A 12,868-nucleotide genomic window follows, 5' to 3' on the forward strand; every position below is an offset into this window, starting at 1 on the left:
CTGGGTATCATACCTCTTAAAAGTAAGGGATGCTATGTATGCATAAACCTTTAATTTAACAAAAGGTGTCTTTGTTATCTTGTATCAATGAAAGAACTGAATAGAAGTTGAAGAGACACAAAGCCTACACTGAAAAAGGAAACGAACTTCTCTTAAACACCACAACCTGCGACTCTGCATTAAGACACTTCCCCCATCTGACAGCAGATGGCACTGTTCTGCAGAAATTCAATAAGATAAGTTAGTTGGCCTCAGTAATGTTAAGGGGTTTTAGAGATCCTAAATTGTGTGGCTGAGGGGTGTGTGTGCGTTTTCCCTGTGATGGACTGGCACCCTGTGCAGGGTTTGTTCCTGCCTTGTGCAGTTGGCTAGTTGAGACCCCTCTGTTTAAGTCTAAGTGGGTTCGAAAAAGACTGATTGACTGTTTAAATGTTTATAGCAAACTCAACTTTGCCATTTTTATCAAATTTTTCCACTTGTCCATGATATGCTGAATGTAATTTATTATTGACATTTTGGAGATTGGGACATTTTCATTTTAACTGAGTGCAGCTTGCTATTTTCCAGGTGACCTTTAGACTTTTCATACCTCTGCTCAGATGTGTTTAGGTGCAGATTAATTCTAAAAGTAGAAGCTGTAGACATCAGAGGTAACCTAAAAAACTACAGTTCAGGTTGGTTAACCATCAGGAGACAACCACTGCAGATGAGAGGTGAATGGAGTTAGCAATGGAGTCCCTCAGGGGTCTTTCCTTTTTAAATTTATATTAATGACATTTATTCTGGTATAGTGAGTAAACGTGTGAAATCTGCAGATGACACCAAAACTGGAGCAATGGTAGAGAGTGAGGAGGTAGAAAAAGCAACTGAAGAAAGATGAGACGAACACTTTGAAAATGGAGTTTAGTGTAGAAAAGTGCAAAGTGCTACACATGGTCAACCAGAACGTTATTTAGAAATAATAGATAGGAAACACTGAGCTACAGGAAGACACTTCAGAAGAGTTTAGGGGTTGATATTGACACAACATTTTTATTTTCCAAGCAATGTGCAGAAGTGATTAAAAATAATATTAATATTGTCTTATAATTTGCCATTGGATAAGGCACTCCAGGTTCCTACTGTAAAATGTTGAGGCTCCAACCTGGTCATCCCTGTTTAATTAAGTCAAAATGAAACCAAAAAAGGGCTGCTATGTATGGTCCTAGAAGAAATAACTAATATCGAAGCAAGTAAGCCAGTTGTCTTTCAATTAGACGTTGGGTTTTTGGGAGTTTCACTCTTTGGTTCAGTTGATTCAATGCGGACCACCTCACCAGTGGGTTTTAAAGGTAGGAGACTGGAAGGGGAGGAGTCAATCACCCTCACTGGGAGTTCTCTTGGTGCTGTGGAGGAAAAAAAGGAGAGGAGGAGTTTAGTGTGAGCGCCTCCACTCAGCCAGGGGTGGTAATACCTTCATCAGATGAGCCCAGATGATGATCCACAGACACACAACTGTGACAAATGACTCAACATTTCCAATTCGATGTTGAGATATCTTTTGGTTTTGTACTGTGGTGGTTGCACTGTAAATGTTTATAGATCTTCATTTTTTTTGTGGCCTTACGTAGCTGACGTTTTATCATAAGTGTTTGCTGGTAGCCTAATATATTGTGAAATTCTGCGCCTCCATCTCACTCACTCACATAAGGTTTAGAAGCAGACATCTCCTTCCTCAGCCATCCACTAACACCATGTCTGCTGCCTCTCTGATCTTCCACAACTCCTTGTATGCACCTTCAATGATCTTTTCTTTGTCTTCTCCACTGCACACTTATTGCTGCTGCTGGCAGACCTGACAGGCAATGCCATCAGCACTCAACTTCCCCAACTCTGTCAGTTGATCCAAGTTAGGAAGCTTCGTGTTATCCACAGTGGCTACCTGTCCATAAGTTCTGCTCTTTAAGATCTTCATCGGTGCTTTTTCTCCCACACATATACATCCTCTTCTCAGCCTCCTGGGATGGGACCACTCCTTCTTCACAGCATCTTACTCAAGGTCCCTAACGCCTCACCAGAACATTTATGTGAAAACCATCACTGTAATACTCTAAAGCAGATCAAATTTTGATTTTCACAAAAATGCTGATGGTGCTGTAACACTGCGTCAGTGTCTCTAAGACTGAGAATGTTTTCATCTTGCTCGTCCTACTAACCTTGTGTCTGTATCTTTACAGAAATTTAGATGTCTGCACTGCTGATGAAAAAGTGGGGACACCACACAATCTTCTCACCACTTCAGCCATCTTTGTCAGCAGGCAGATTAATAGATGAGTAAAGATTGGAATAGTAAAAGTGGATAATACAAATAAAAAGAGAGGACACCAGCACATCTAGAAAATATGTATTTTTAGAATTGCTGGAAACTTGTGGAATATTTTTGTAACTACCTGGAGGTGGTGGGGAAGGGGCTTGGGGTTTTGAGAAGATGCCCAACGGCATAATATGTAGGATTACATGGAGAGTAAAAGTGTCCATGTGACAGCTGCAGAAAGGGCAGAGGGTAAAAATCAGACACAAGTAACAATTCGGGAACATGTCCTTCAAAATTAATTAGCAAACATAGGGCTGGACACTTGCACAGGACCTGTCCTGGCAGCAGTGCTGTGGATTCTCCAGTTCACTCAGATGCCTGAGAGGGAGAAGCTTCCACCTGCAGCATGGATATCCTTCAGCGAGAGCTAAAGATTTCCAGAGAGAGTCCTGTTGCAAGCTGGACAACAATGCTGAACCACCCAGGTCAGTAATTCATGGCTTGTCTCCTGCATTTGTTGTTAAACTGCGCCATCTAGTAGTAATATTGGAGACTGCACTGTTAGTTTTTTGGCAGGTTATATTCAGCTGCAGAATTCCCAACTTTAGCCCTGGAGACCCCTGTGGATGCAAATTTTTATTCCAACCAATTTCACAGTCAATGGGCCATTCCTATTTTCAATTGATTTCGCTGTTTAGTGAGTGGGCTTTCTTGTTTTCTTTTTCTAAGAAATTGTGAACTGTTTAACCCTTTATTTGCTCCTTGAATTGCATCCATGAATTCCATGTCCTATATTTTTGCAGGCCACTAACTTTCAGACTTCTTTACAGGGTGCCATGCCAGGACACTTCACCCCAGATCACCACAGACATCGCCTAAGGCGCAGAAACAGCATTGATGGCAGTTGGGTTTATTTCAGGCAGCCCAGATTGTTTCCTGGTTCATCATTTTCCCAGTAAGTCAGCCTTGATTCCCTGATGCACCACGGTGGCACCCCTCCGTGCCAGTAGCAGGTCTTATTTAGTTGTATGGCTTATTAGTGTTTCATTCTGCCACAATAGCTCACTCTTATATCATCAATATTTTTCCTTTCTACCGATAGTCTCCAAATGGTTTGTAGCATAAAGCGGACAAGTAATTCTCAGTCCTTCACATTCTTCTCTTCAGTTGCCTTACAAATGTTTCATTAAACCAGTGCATCATCATACAAACATGTTCACAAAAGGGTCTTTTTATATTGGTGGACAAGTTAATACTGGAAATGCCTTAATTATTAGCAGGGATTTATGTGTACCCAATACTCAGATCCACCACATTCATTCTCAGTGATGGTGGACGGTGGCTACCTCAGCATTAATACCTGAACAAGGGCCAGAAGTTACTCCACTCACGAGCCACAACCAAACTGCTAGATTTTCAAACAACCTTAGCAAAGGCCAAGAGCTGCTTTAAGGGCTGCACCCCTGAATACAAGAATACAAAACACTTTGTCACCATGATGGGCTTGTCTTTCAAGTCAATTGTTTGTCCATTTTGTCCATCTGGGGTATCAGGGTAGTGAACTTGTATATTTCTGTGCCACATTCAATAATTTGAACCTTTGAAATGTCTGTCTGTCCAGTTTGTCCATTCACTTTTATCAATGCAGGGTTAAGATGATCTTTGAAACAGTGGCAATAAAAGACCATATTTAAAATAAAAATATATATGGATTCATGTTCCTCATGTCCCACAAAGAAGCCATTCCCCTGCTTCAGGTTGAACAAACACGTTGTTATGATTTTTAATGACTGGATTGTGACAGTGGGGCACGTGGTTGACTGGGGGTCCTTGATGTGGTTTGATCTTGTGGCCTTTGAGCTACCAATGTTGTCACCTTAGACCTTCACTGTGCTTGACACTTGAGTTTGAAGTCAACAGATTATTTTAATCATCTTGGGTCTTGTTCCACACAGGACTTCGGATGACTCCATGGAGTGTCCAGCATTTGAAACTGGACTAACAGAAAACCTGACTGGCATTGACAAGACGTGACTCTGAGTGTTGATGGCATCCTTGATGCTTTGGCAGTGACAATCAGCTCCTGGGAGCGAAGACGAAACAATGGCGTCAATCTGGGATGTGTTAAGGATGATACTGAGGGTCAGTTGGGAGCACAGAGCTCTAACATGTGTTCAGCAAGGTGCAAGAAATCTCAAACTGCATAAGACAGGAGTCAGACCATATGATATCCTAGCATTACTGTCCTGTGAAAAAGTATTTGCCCCCCTTCTTAATCTTCTCTGCTCGGACGGTTCTACTCAATGAATAGACCTCAGACTTTTAGACACAATGCAGTATCAGAGAAAGGGAGCCTGGGTGAACACTCAATACAGTTTATTTGCTTTATTCAAGGAGCAAAGTTATCTAACATCTCTACAACCCTTGTGAAAAAGTAACTGCCCCCTTGTTTGAATAGTCGTAGCACCTTTAACAGCAATAACCACAAGTAAACAATTCCTATCATTTGCTCTCAGTCCTTTATTTGGTTGTTGAGAAGTTTCAGCCCACTTTTCTTTACAGAGTTGTGTTCATTCTGTCACACTGGCAGGTTTGTGAGTGTCTCTACTCATTTCAGCATTTCTAGTGGGTTCAAGTCAGCACTTTGACTCAGCCGCTCCAAAAAGCTGAATTGTGTTTTTTCTCAGCCATTCAGTTGTAGACTCGGCTTCCTGTTTTTGGTTTATTGTCCTGCTGCATAAGCCGGTGACATTTCAGCTTCAGGTCACAGATGACTTGATATTCTTCTTAAGAATATTCTGGTTAACTGCAGAATTCCTGGTTCCTTCAGATCATCCTCACCCCATCATGCTAGCACTCCTGTGTTTTATTGTAGTTTGGATATTCTTACTTTTGAATGCCAGCCATAGTAACCCTGCATCATCCACAGAGTCCTACCGTTGACTCGTCTGCTGTTGTTCCAAAAGGCTGGGGATCATCTGTGTGTTTCTCTGCACTAATTAATTCCTGTTAAGCTGAGGTTTCCACTTTGTTCCACTGCCATGCATCCCATTTTTCCTCATTTCTTCAGTCCAAGACATTGACCTTAGCTGAGACTCCAAAGATCTGCAGACCTTTGGAGGTTCTGAGATCCTCTGTGATTTTTTGACTGAGGCGTTGCTGTGCCCTTGGGGTCATTTTGGCCAACTGGTCTTTCTTGGGAAGACTCCCCACTCTTCCAAATATTCAGCATTTAGAGATAATGGAGTCCCGGAGCTTTAGAAATGACTTTGTAAGCTTTTCCTGATCGATTAAACTCCAATCACTTTTCTTCTCATCTCTTTTGAAAATCTCCTCTGATCAAAGCCTATTGTTCACCTCTAAACCTCAGTGGTGATGACTTCACTGTCATGGTGAGGGTCAGGATACGGTGAGGTTTGGCCTCAACAGGACTGGCTGTGTTCAGACCACTGAGTCGCATTACCTCTGAACTTTGGTCAGCTGTCCAGGGGCCTCATGTATAACGCCGTGCGTAGAACTCACACTATAAAATGGCGTAAGCACAAAAGCGGGGATTGTGCGTACGCACAGAAAAATCCGAATGCAGGAATCTGTGCGCACGCATACCTTTCACGTTCTTCCACTACATAAATCCCGATTTTGCGTGAAAAGTAACGCACGTGCACGCGCCTTCTGTCCCCGCCCCAACTCCTCCCAGAATTACGCCTCTTTTGAATATGCAAATCAATATAAATAGCCTTCTGAGAAAAGACAATGTGAAAAGCACAGGGGAAAATATAAGAATTTCAGCGAATACCAAGTGGAGGCAAAGGAAAAACGTACTATTTGTTGGTTTAAACAGTGGTATAATCAACAAAAGAAAGTTGATCGAGTGACAGAGTGTCGGAAAAACTCGAAAGATCAAATTCACAAAGTCGCACAGTGCCCGAAATAAAAAAGAAATCACATATCAAAGTCGCTGTGAAAAGGCGAGTTGTAGCCCACCGTCTGAGTGTCATATGAAAGCGTATTAGGGTACAAACAAAAAACATAGGCACACAGTGGGGAAAAAAGCACGAAATGTCAACTTTAATCTCGAAATTTCTTAAAATCGTTTATTTTACTACCGTAGTTTCTCAAGTAGCATGTTAAATGCTTTTTTCTGTGTTTGATCTTCTATGTGCTCTATGTGTGTGAATCACTACGTGCTTCCGTTCTTTCTCTTTCTCCGACAGGACACAGAATGCATTACATTCGAGATATTACAGCTCTCTGAATAATTAAAATACTGAGATGTATACGTGATATCATTTTCATGATGATAGGAATGAAAGCATGTTATTAAACATGGGAACACGGTGGCGCAGTGATTGTTCATATCTCACGCAAGAGGCTTGTTGCACCATGTGTGACCTTCGATGAAATAATTTATTACAGAAGTACTGTCTCTTTCAAACGTACTAACCCTCCAATTCCTGTCCATACTTTTCTTTCCTCCATCGCCACACAATCAGCTCTGTAATAGACGTGAAGCCATTTGTAAGCTTAGAACGCCGATTCTTCAAAACTTTTAAGGAACATTGAAATATCTTCGTAGTACATGTTTAATTATTCTATCCGTCTATCCTTCCAGTGTCGCGTCAGCACCAGCAAGAATACAGCGCAAGGCAGGAGCTATCCGTGAACTAGCTAGCGCTGCGGCACCGTGTACTCACATGTTTAATTATTAGCAATACAGATTATTTAAATGAAGTTAAAGTTTTATCTGTATACTATAAGCAACATATTTTGCTGCATTTCATCTTAATAATGATATTGTCATCATACACGCTTTATAAAGTAGCGCAGGTTGTGCAATATTATAACTGTAGTGCAAGTTTACAGTGAGGTGATTGAGTGTGTTTATAGTTCTTGGGATGAAACTGTTTCTGAAACGCGAGGTCCGTACAGGAAAGGGTTTGACGCTTTTTGCCGTGGTTGAGGTAGTGTGTACTTGAAACTGTATACCGATAATTCTCTTTCCGATCATCTGCTGCTGTGATTCACACTCAGATACAGTGATATAAATACTCCGAGTGGTGCAGTGAGAGTAATATGGAAAAAAATGATCCGCAGTGGCAACCCTTAACGGGAACAGCAAAATGAAGAACAAGATGCAGTGAGCGTAACAACGCTAAAGCAGTTCTGGTATTTGGAATACTATGGCTATTCCCTGGCCCATTATATTGAAGCAGGTTAATTACAATCAGATGTATTACACTAATAAACAATATGCAGTTAATTTCAGTGTATTTATAAAGCCGCGTCAGGAATGTGGAGCTAAGAAAGAAAGGATGAGCACACAGGAACAGTAGTTTGACCATTCTGTGGACCATTATATTGTTACAGGTTAATTACAATCAGATGCATTAAATTTATGAACGATATGCGGTTAATTTCAGTGTATTTGATAAAGCAGCCGCCGTGGATGTGGATCTAAGAAAGGGTGATCACACAGGAACAGTAGCACTGCTTTGACACTGGGTGCCGCCAGTCTGCAAAACCGGGCGGATAAATTGCGTACGCCAAGGAATGAGTTACCGTGGAAATGTGCGTGGCTTTACGCCAAGTTTAGGTTTTATACATCGCGATTTGAGCGTGGAAAGGTTCGTACGCAACATTTCTGTGCGTACGCACCGTTTATACATGAGGCCCCAGGTGTTTAAAAGTTTTATTACTTAAAATATTAAGTAGCAATTTTGAAATGGTGCTCACTCTGGACATTTAGTCAAAAATCTGAATGACCAAGAAAGTATCTTATAAATGTGGTTAATTAACTTCAAGAAATATTTGAGAATGAGTGATGAAGGAACATATACCAATGGTGTCTGAAAACTGAAACAATGTGACTTTCAAAATGCTTTCATAATTGGTCATCATGGTGGGAGGTCCAGTGGTTGGTGTTGGGACCTGCCAGTTACGTGTACTGGGGTGCTTCTTGGAGACACTGTTTACAATCTACAGTAGTTCTGTGAACACCAATGTTGTGTATTGTTACCATCTTCAAGATGTCCTGCTCTGCTTCATGTTCACATCCATGCAGTATTTTTGATTGCAGCCTGTCTCTGAGCATCCATCAATTCAATTTCTATGAGATGACTATGTGTAACAAATTAACTTTTATTGGCATGACTTAAATAAAAAAATTAAAGCAGTCTGGTGAAGGTCTGGTCTACTGTCTGCTCTTTCATTCTCCCATCCTGCCCTGCTCTTCGTGTAAGTATATTATTTTAATTTCACGTTCATAAGCAGACCAGTGAGCTGCTATTTCCATTCATGTACTTATTCATTTTATCCAAAGCAACTTACAAAAGGGGTCAACATTATCGAGTAAACGTCAGTCTGTTTCGGAAACAAGTGTGACTGGACCAGGTTTCAAAACTGATCTCCACAAGTGAAGAACTCAGAACCAAACAGTTACAACTCCTAGGTTAGAAGAACCAATCAAAGTCTTTTTCAGATAGACAGAAATTCACCAAACAAGAGTCTTCAGCAACTTCTTAAACACTTTGAGGGAGTCAAAATTTTGAATGGAGGTGGGTGACTCATTCCTCCCGTTAGGAGCTGCACATGAAAAGAGTCTGAATTGAGATTTGATACCAGGCAGAGGGGGGCATCAACAGACACCATTCCATCAGCCAACCTAAGTGATCGAGAAGGAGCAGAGCACCTCAGAAGTGTTTCCATGTTTGGAGGTGCTGACCCACTGAGGACTCTGGAGGCAGGCATTAAAGATTTGATCTTAATGTGTGCTGCTACAGAAAGCCAATGTAGTGACCTGATAAGATGGGAGAGATGTGTCCACCTCGGCTGATTCAACACCAGATGTGCTGTTCCAGTGGCTTGGTGACACTTCTGCCAGCTGAGAGTTACAGTAGTCCAGATATGACAGGACCAAAGCCTGGACCAGGAGTTGTGCTGCATACTACATTAAGATACGGCCTGATCTTATACAGATTGAGAGACCTCAGCAACTTGGTCCTTTAAGGACAGCTGGTCATCAATTAAAGCTGAAAGAGTATGTGACAAATGTTACTTTTGTTTGTTACGGAAAAGAGGTGACACTGCAATTTAATTCTAAAGTTGTGTAGTTATATTTCAAAAACCTTGATAGTTTTAAATTAATAGGACTGATGAACAACATTGGGCTGCATGGCCTGTTTAAGTGGAAATTGTGCAGGTGAGGTGGATTGGCCTCAGTGAATACGTGTATCTGTGTGTTCACCAATGATGGAGTGGTGGCGCCCTCTCCAAGGGATGTTCCTGCCTTACACCCTATGCTTCCTAGGATAGGCTCCAGCTTCCCCACAACCCTGCTCAGGACAGACTGGTTTTGGAAACAAACAAACAAAATGAATGTTCTAATTAATGTAAATGTCTAAGGTACGGATTTCTCAAGATTAGGACGTTATACTGACTAGTCATGGTGCTACATTTCAGGCTGATATATTAGCTTGAACACTATACAGGGGACAATATTGACCCTATAAACAGAAGTTACATGCCTGGCCGTAGTGCTTCCATACCTCACAGATCCACCATCCAAGGCCGAAATTCAATTCCAGGTCACCATCTTAGTGCGTGTCCTCCCATGTCCACGAGGCTTTCTTGCCAGGAATTTCAGTTCTTCTCCCATATCTTCAAGACGTGTGTTACTTGGTGATTCTGGTGGAGGTCAGTGGGTGAGTCCAGGGCCTGTTCTCATCTTGATTTGAATGCTGCCTGGATAGACTCCAGTCCTCTACAACACTGCAGTAGAATAAATGGAATTGTAAAATAAAAGATTGAGTTAACTATGGTGGTCTGGTGCTGTGTCCAGGGCTGGTTCCTGCTCTATGCCTGATGATGCTGGCTGGGCTCCACCAACTTGTGACCACAATGGTTTATCTGGGATGAAGCCTGTCATGTTGGGTTATTATGGTTACAATTCTGTCCTGTTATGATGATTACAGTTACAATTTTTTATTATGTTACGTATGTTATTGCTATGTATGAACAGTAATGGAGCAAACACTTAGGGGAGTGTGTGTGTATGAGAGATGATGTTGTTTTCAGACGTGTTGACTCTTTTACTTTTCTTCTGTGAGTGTTATCACATACATAACATCATATGATCTCCTGGTCACTTTTTTGTTATTCTAAGTCCACTGAGATGATTCTGACCTGCAGCAAATCTTAATGAGCTTCAGAATGATGCCATTCAACAATGAAAATGCAGCGTTTAATGACTTTGAGGCAAAGCTGAAGAAGAAGAGAAGCTTGATGTCAAACTCTATCAGAATAATCAGACTCTGAAGCAATGGCACTATAAACAGACATTAAATATTGTGATGCACAAATCTAGATAGTTCATACCCCAACTCAGATTTAAGGAACATTAGAATTTGGGCAACTTTACATTAGGACCTTAACTGAGACAGACAGTTGAAAAATCGAGGATTCCAAGATATTCATTTTACCTTATTGCCCTTCAAAGTGGCAGCTCCCAGTGGACCAACTTAAGAGAAAACAACCAATATGACGAGTTGTGACGTAGCGTCGAACTTTCACCTCATTTAATAATACATAAGAATAATAATAATAAAATCCTGCTCGGCTACAAATAAGCATTTCTGTGCATAGATATATTTGGAGCGACTAGACACAAACCTAAGACATTTTTCTTTCTTTTTTTTTAAATTTGCATGAAAAGAAATCAGACCTTATATTTAATTGTATTTTGTTTGGACTGAGTAACAAATCTACAGGGACGCAGTGGCTTCTCCCAGAACGCCCATCGGAAATTCACCGACGTGCGAAGATGTGACGTCACAGATGGGATCTCCGTGAATCCCCAAAGCGCGTGCACACGACTTCATTCTCTTTCCGTGATCCTATTAAATGACAGCGTGCGCGCTAAACGCAAAGTGAGTGAAATCTGAGTTTTACTTCCTTGAATAAAGTAAAAATAAATACATAAATAGGAACTCAAGACGCTGGAGTTCTGAGACACTTCAAATGGTCTGAAGGCATAACCTATTATTATTATTATTATTATTATTATTATTATTATTATTATTATTGTCATTGGCGCTTTATTCAGTGTTGGTTTTTGTGTTGCAGCTCCTGCTGCCCCAATATCCCAAACTGGATTAAGCTAGTTTTAGAATGTTGCTATTATCCATCCATCCATCCATTATCCAACCCGCTATATCCTAACTACAGGGTCACGGGGGTCTGCTGGAGCCAATCACAGCTAACACAGGGCGCAAGGCAGGAAACAAACCACGGGTAGGGCGCCAGCCCACCGCAGGGCAGTTGCTATTATTATTATTATTATTATTATTATAACACGGGGAGAGACTAGGGGACAGATTGCAGATGGACTGTGTGCAGATCTCGTACTTGAGGGTTTTATGAGGATATATTTTGGTCAGTATGAAGAAGAACACAAGCGTAGTGCAAAACCCTTCAGTCTGTTTGTAAAATAGGCGTGGTTTGCTTTGTCGTTGGAGACAATAGTTTTCAGTCAATCGATACTTTGCCCAGGTGCTCCAGGACTTTCCTCCACCAACTCCTTTTGTTCAGGTGGACATTTCACATACAATCCCAATCATCCATCCATTCATTATCCAACCCGCTATATCCTAACTACAGGGTCACGGGGGTCTGCTGGAGCCAATCCCAGCCAACACAGGGAGCAAGGCAGGAAACAAACCCCGGGCAGGGCGCCAGCCCACCGCAGCCATCCCAATCACCTAAACCGAAAATAGAATTTCTGCCTGCAAACCTAAACACGTCACCATAGCCCTTTATGATGTCATCAATTTTATTTATGACTTCAGTCTAACGTTATAAGTGGGAGGGGCCAGCAGTTTGGCAGCCGTAGAGTCCCTGAACAAGAATGAGAGCAGAAGGTCTCGTCATCTGGATCGGAGTGACTGCTGCGGGTAAATCACACACTTTATAAGATCGCTGTCCCAAACCCTAGTAATCCCAATGCTAATGTCCGCGTCTCCTGTGTTTACGTTTCAGTGTTTTCTGCCCGGCCGCCCTTTACCTTCAGAGATGTTAACGTTAAACGACTGCGCACGTTACTGAACAGACCGAACATCGCTGGGCTCCGCCCTCTTGAAGGTAACTGCTGTCCTGTGTCCGGGTTACTGGTAACATCGGGGACGGATTGGATGTTCCTTTGAGATATTGTAATATCTGTCAAATTATCGAGATATCTTAAGCTGACAGAATTTAGAAAAGACCTCTGCTGATCTGTCTAATCGACTTCAACAACGTTATGTCTGAAAAAGAGAATCAGTTCACTGATGGGATAAAACAAAGTGACATGCAATAAACGCGTGCTTAAACAAAGCGTCCTGCAAGTTTTTGTTTTTTTGGCCACACGATGGCAGCAGAGTCACCCGTGAGTGCTCGCGGTTCTGGTTTCCACTTTCCAGCCGTAAGCACTTTCGCGTCGCTGCTCTCCATCTTTCACTTCCAGGACCCTCTCTGTCGGTCTACCCGCACCCACCACAGCCCACCCGGCGCCTCCAACCGCTTTCTGCTGCCCACCAAGTCAAG

General features: G+C 41.9%; 2 long non-coding RNA genes across 4 annotated transcripts in view; one reads left to right on the top strand and one right to left on the bottom strand.

The window, feature by feature from the left end:
* The window catches only part of LOC127529904 (uncharacterized), a 146,169-nt gene extending 140,386 nt beyond the window's left edge, over nucleotides 1–5,783 (top strand). The window contains exons 3-4 of one of the 3 annotated variants that reach the window (XR_007936508.1): nucleotides 2,436–3,248; nucleotides 4,249–4,686. This is a non-coding gene — a long non-coding RNA (uncharacterized LOC127529904). Of the gene's footprint in view, nucleotides 1–2,435; nucleotides 3,249–4,248; nucleotides 4,687–5,696 lie in introns of those variants that run through there. The other 2 variants (XR_007936510.1, XR_007936509.1) reach the window with 2 other exon arrangements.
* LOC127529905 (uncharacterized) overlaps nucleotides 1–12,868 on the bottom strand; it is a 140,508-nt gene that overhangs the window by 111,264 nt on the left and 16,376 nt on the right. The window lies entirely within an intron of this gene.

This window comes from Erpetoichthys calabaricus, chromosome 12, assembly GCF_900747795.2.
Source record: "Erpetoichthys calabaricus chromosome 12, fErpCal1.3, whole genome shotgun sequence".
In the NCBI taxonomy this organism is placed as follows: Eukaryota; Metazoa; Chordata; class Cladistia; order Polypteriformes; family Polypteridae; genus Erpetoichthys; species Erpetoichthys calabaricus.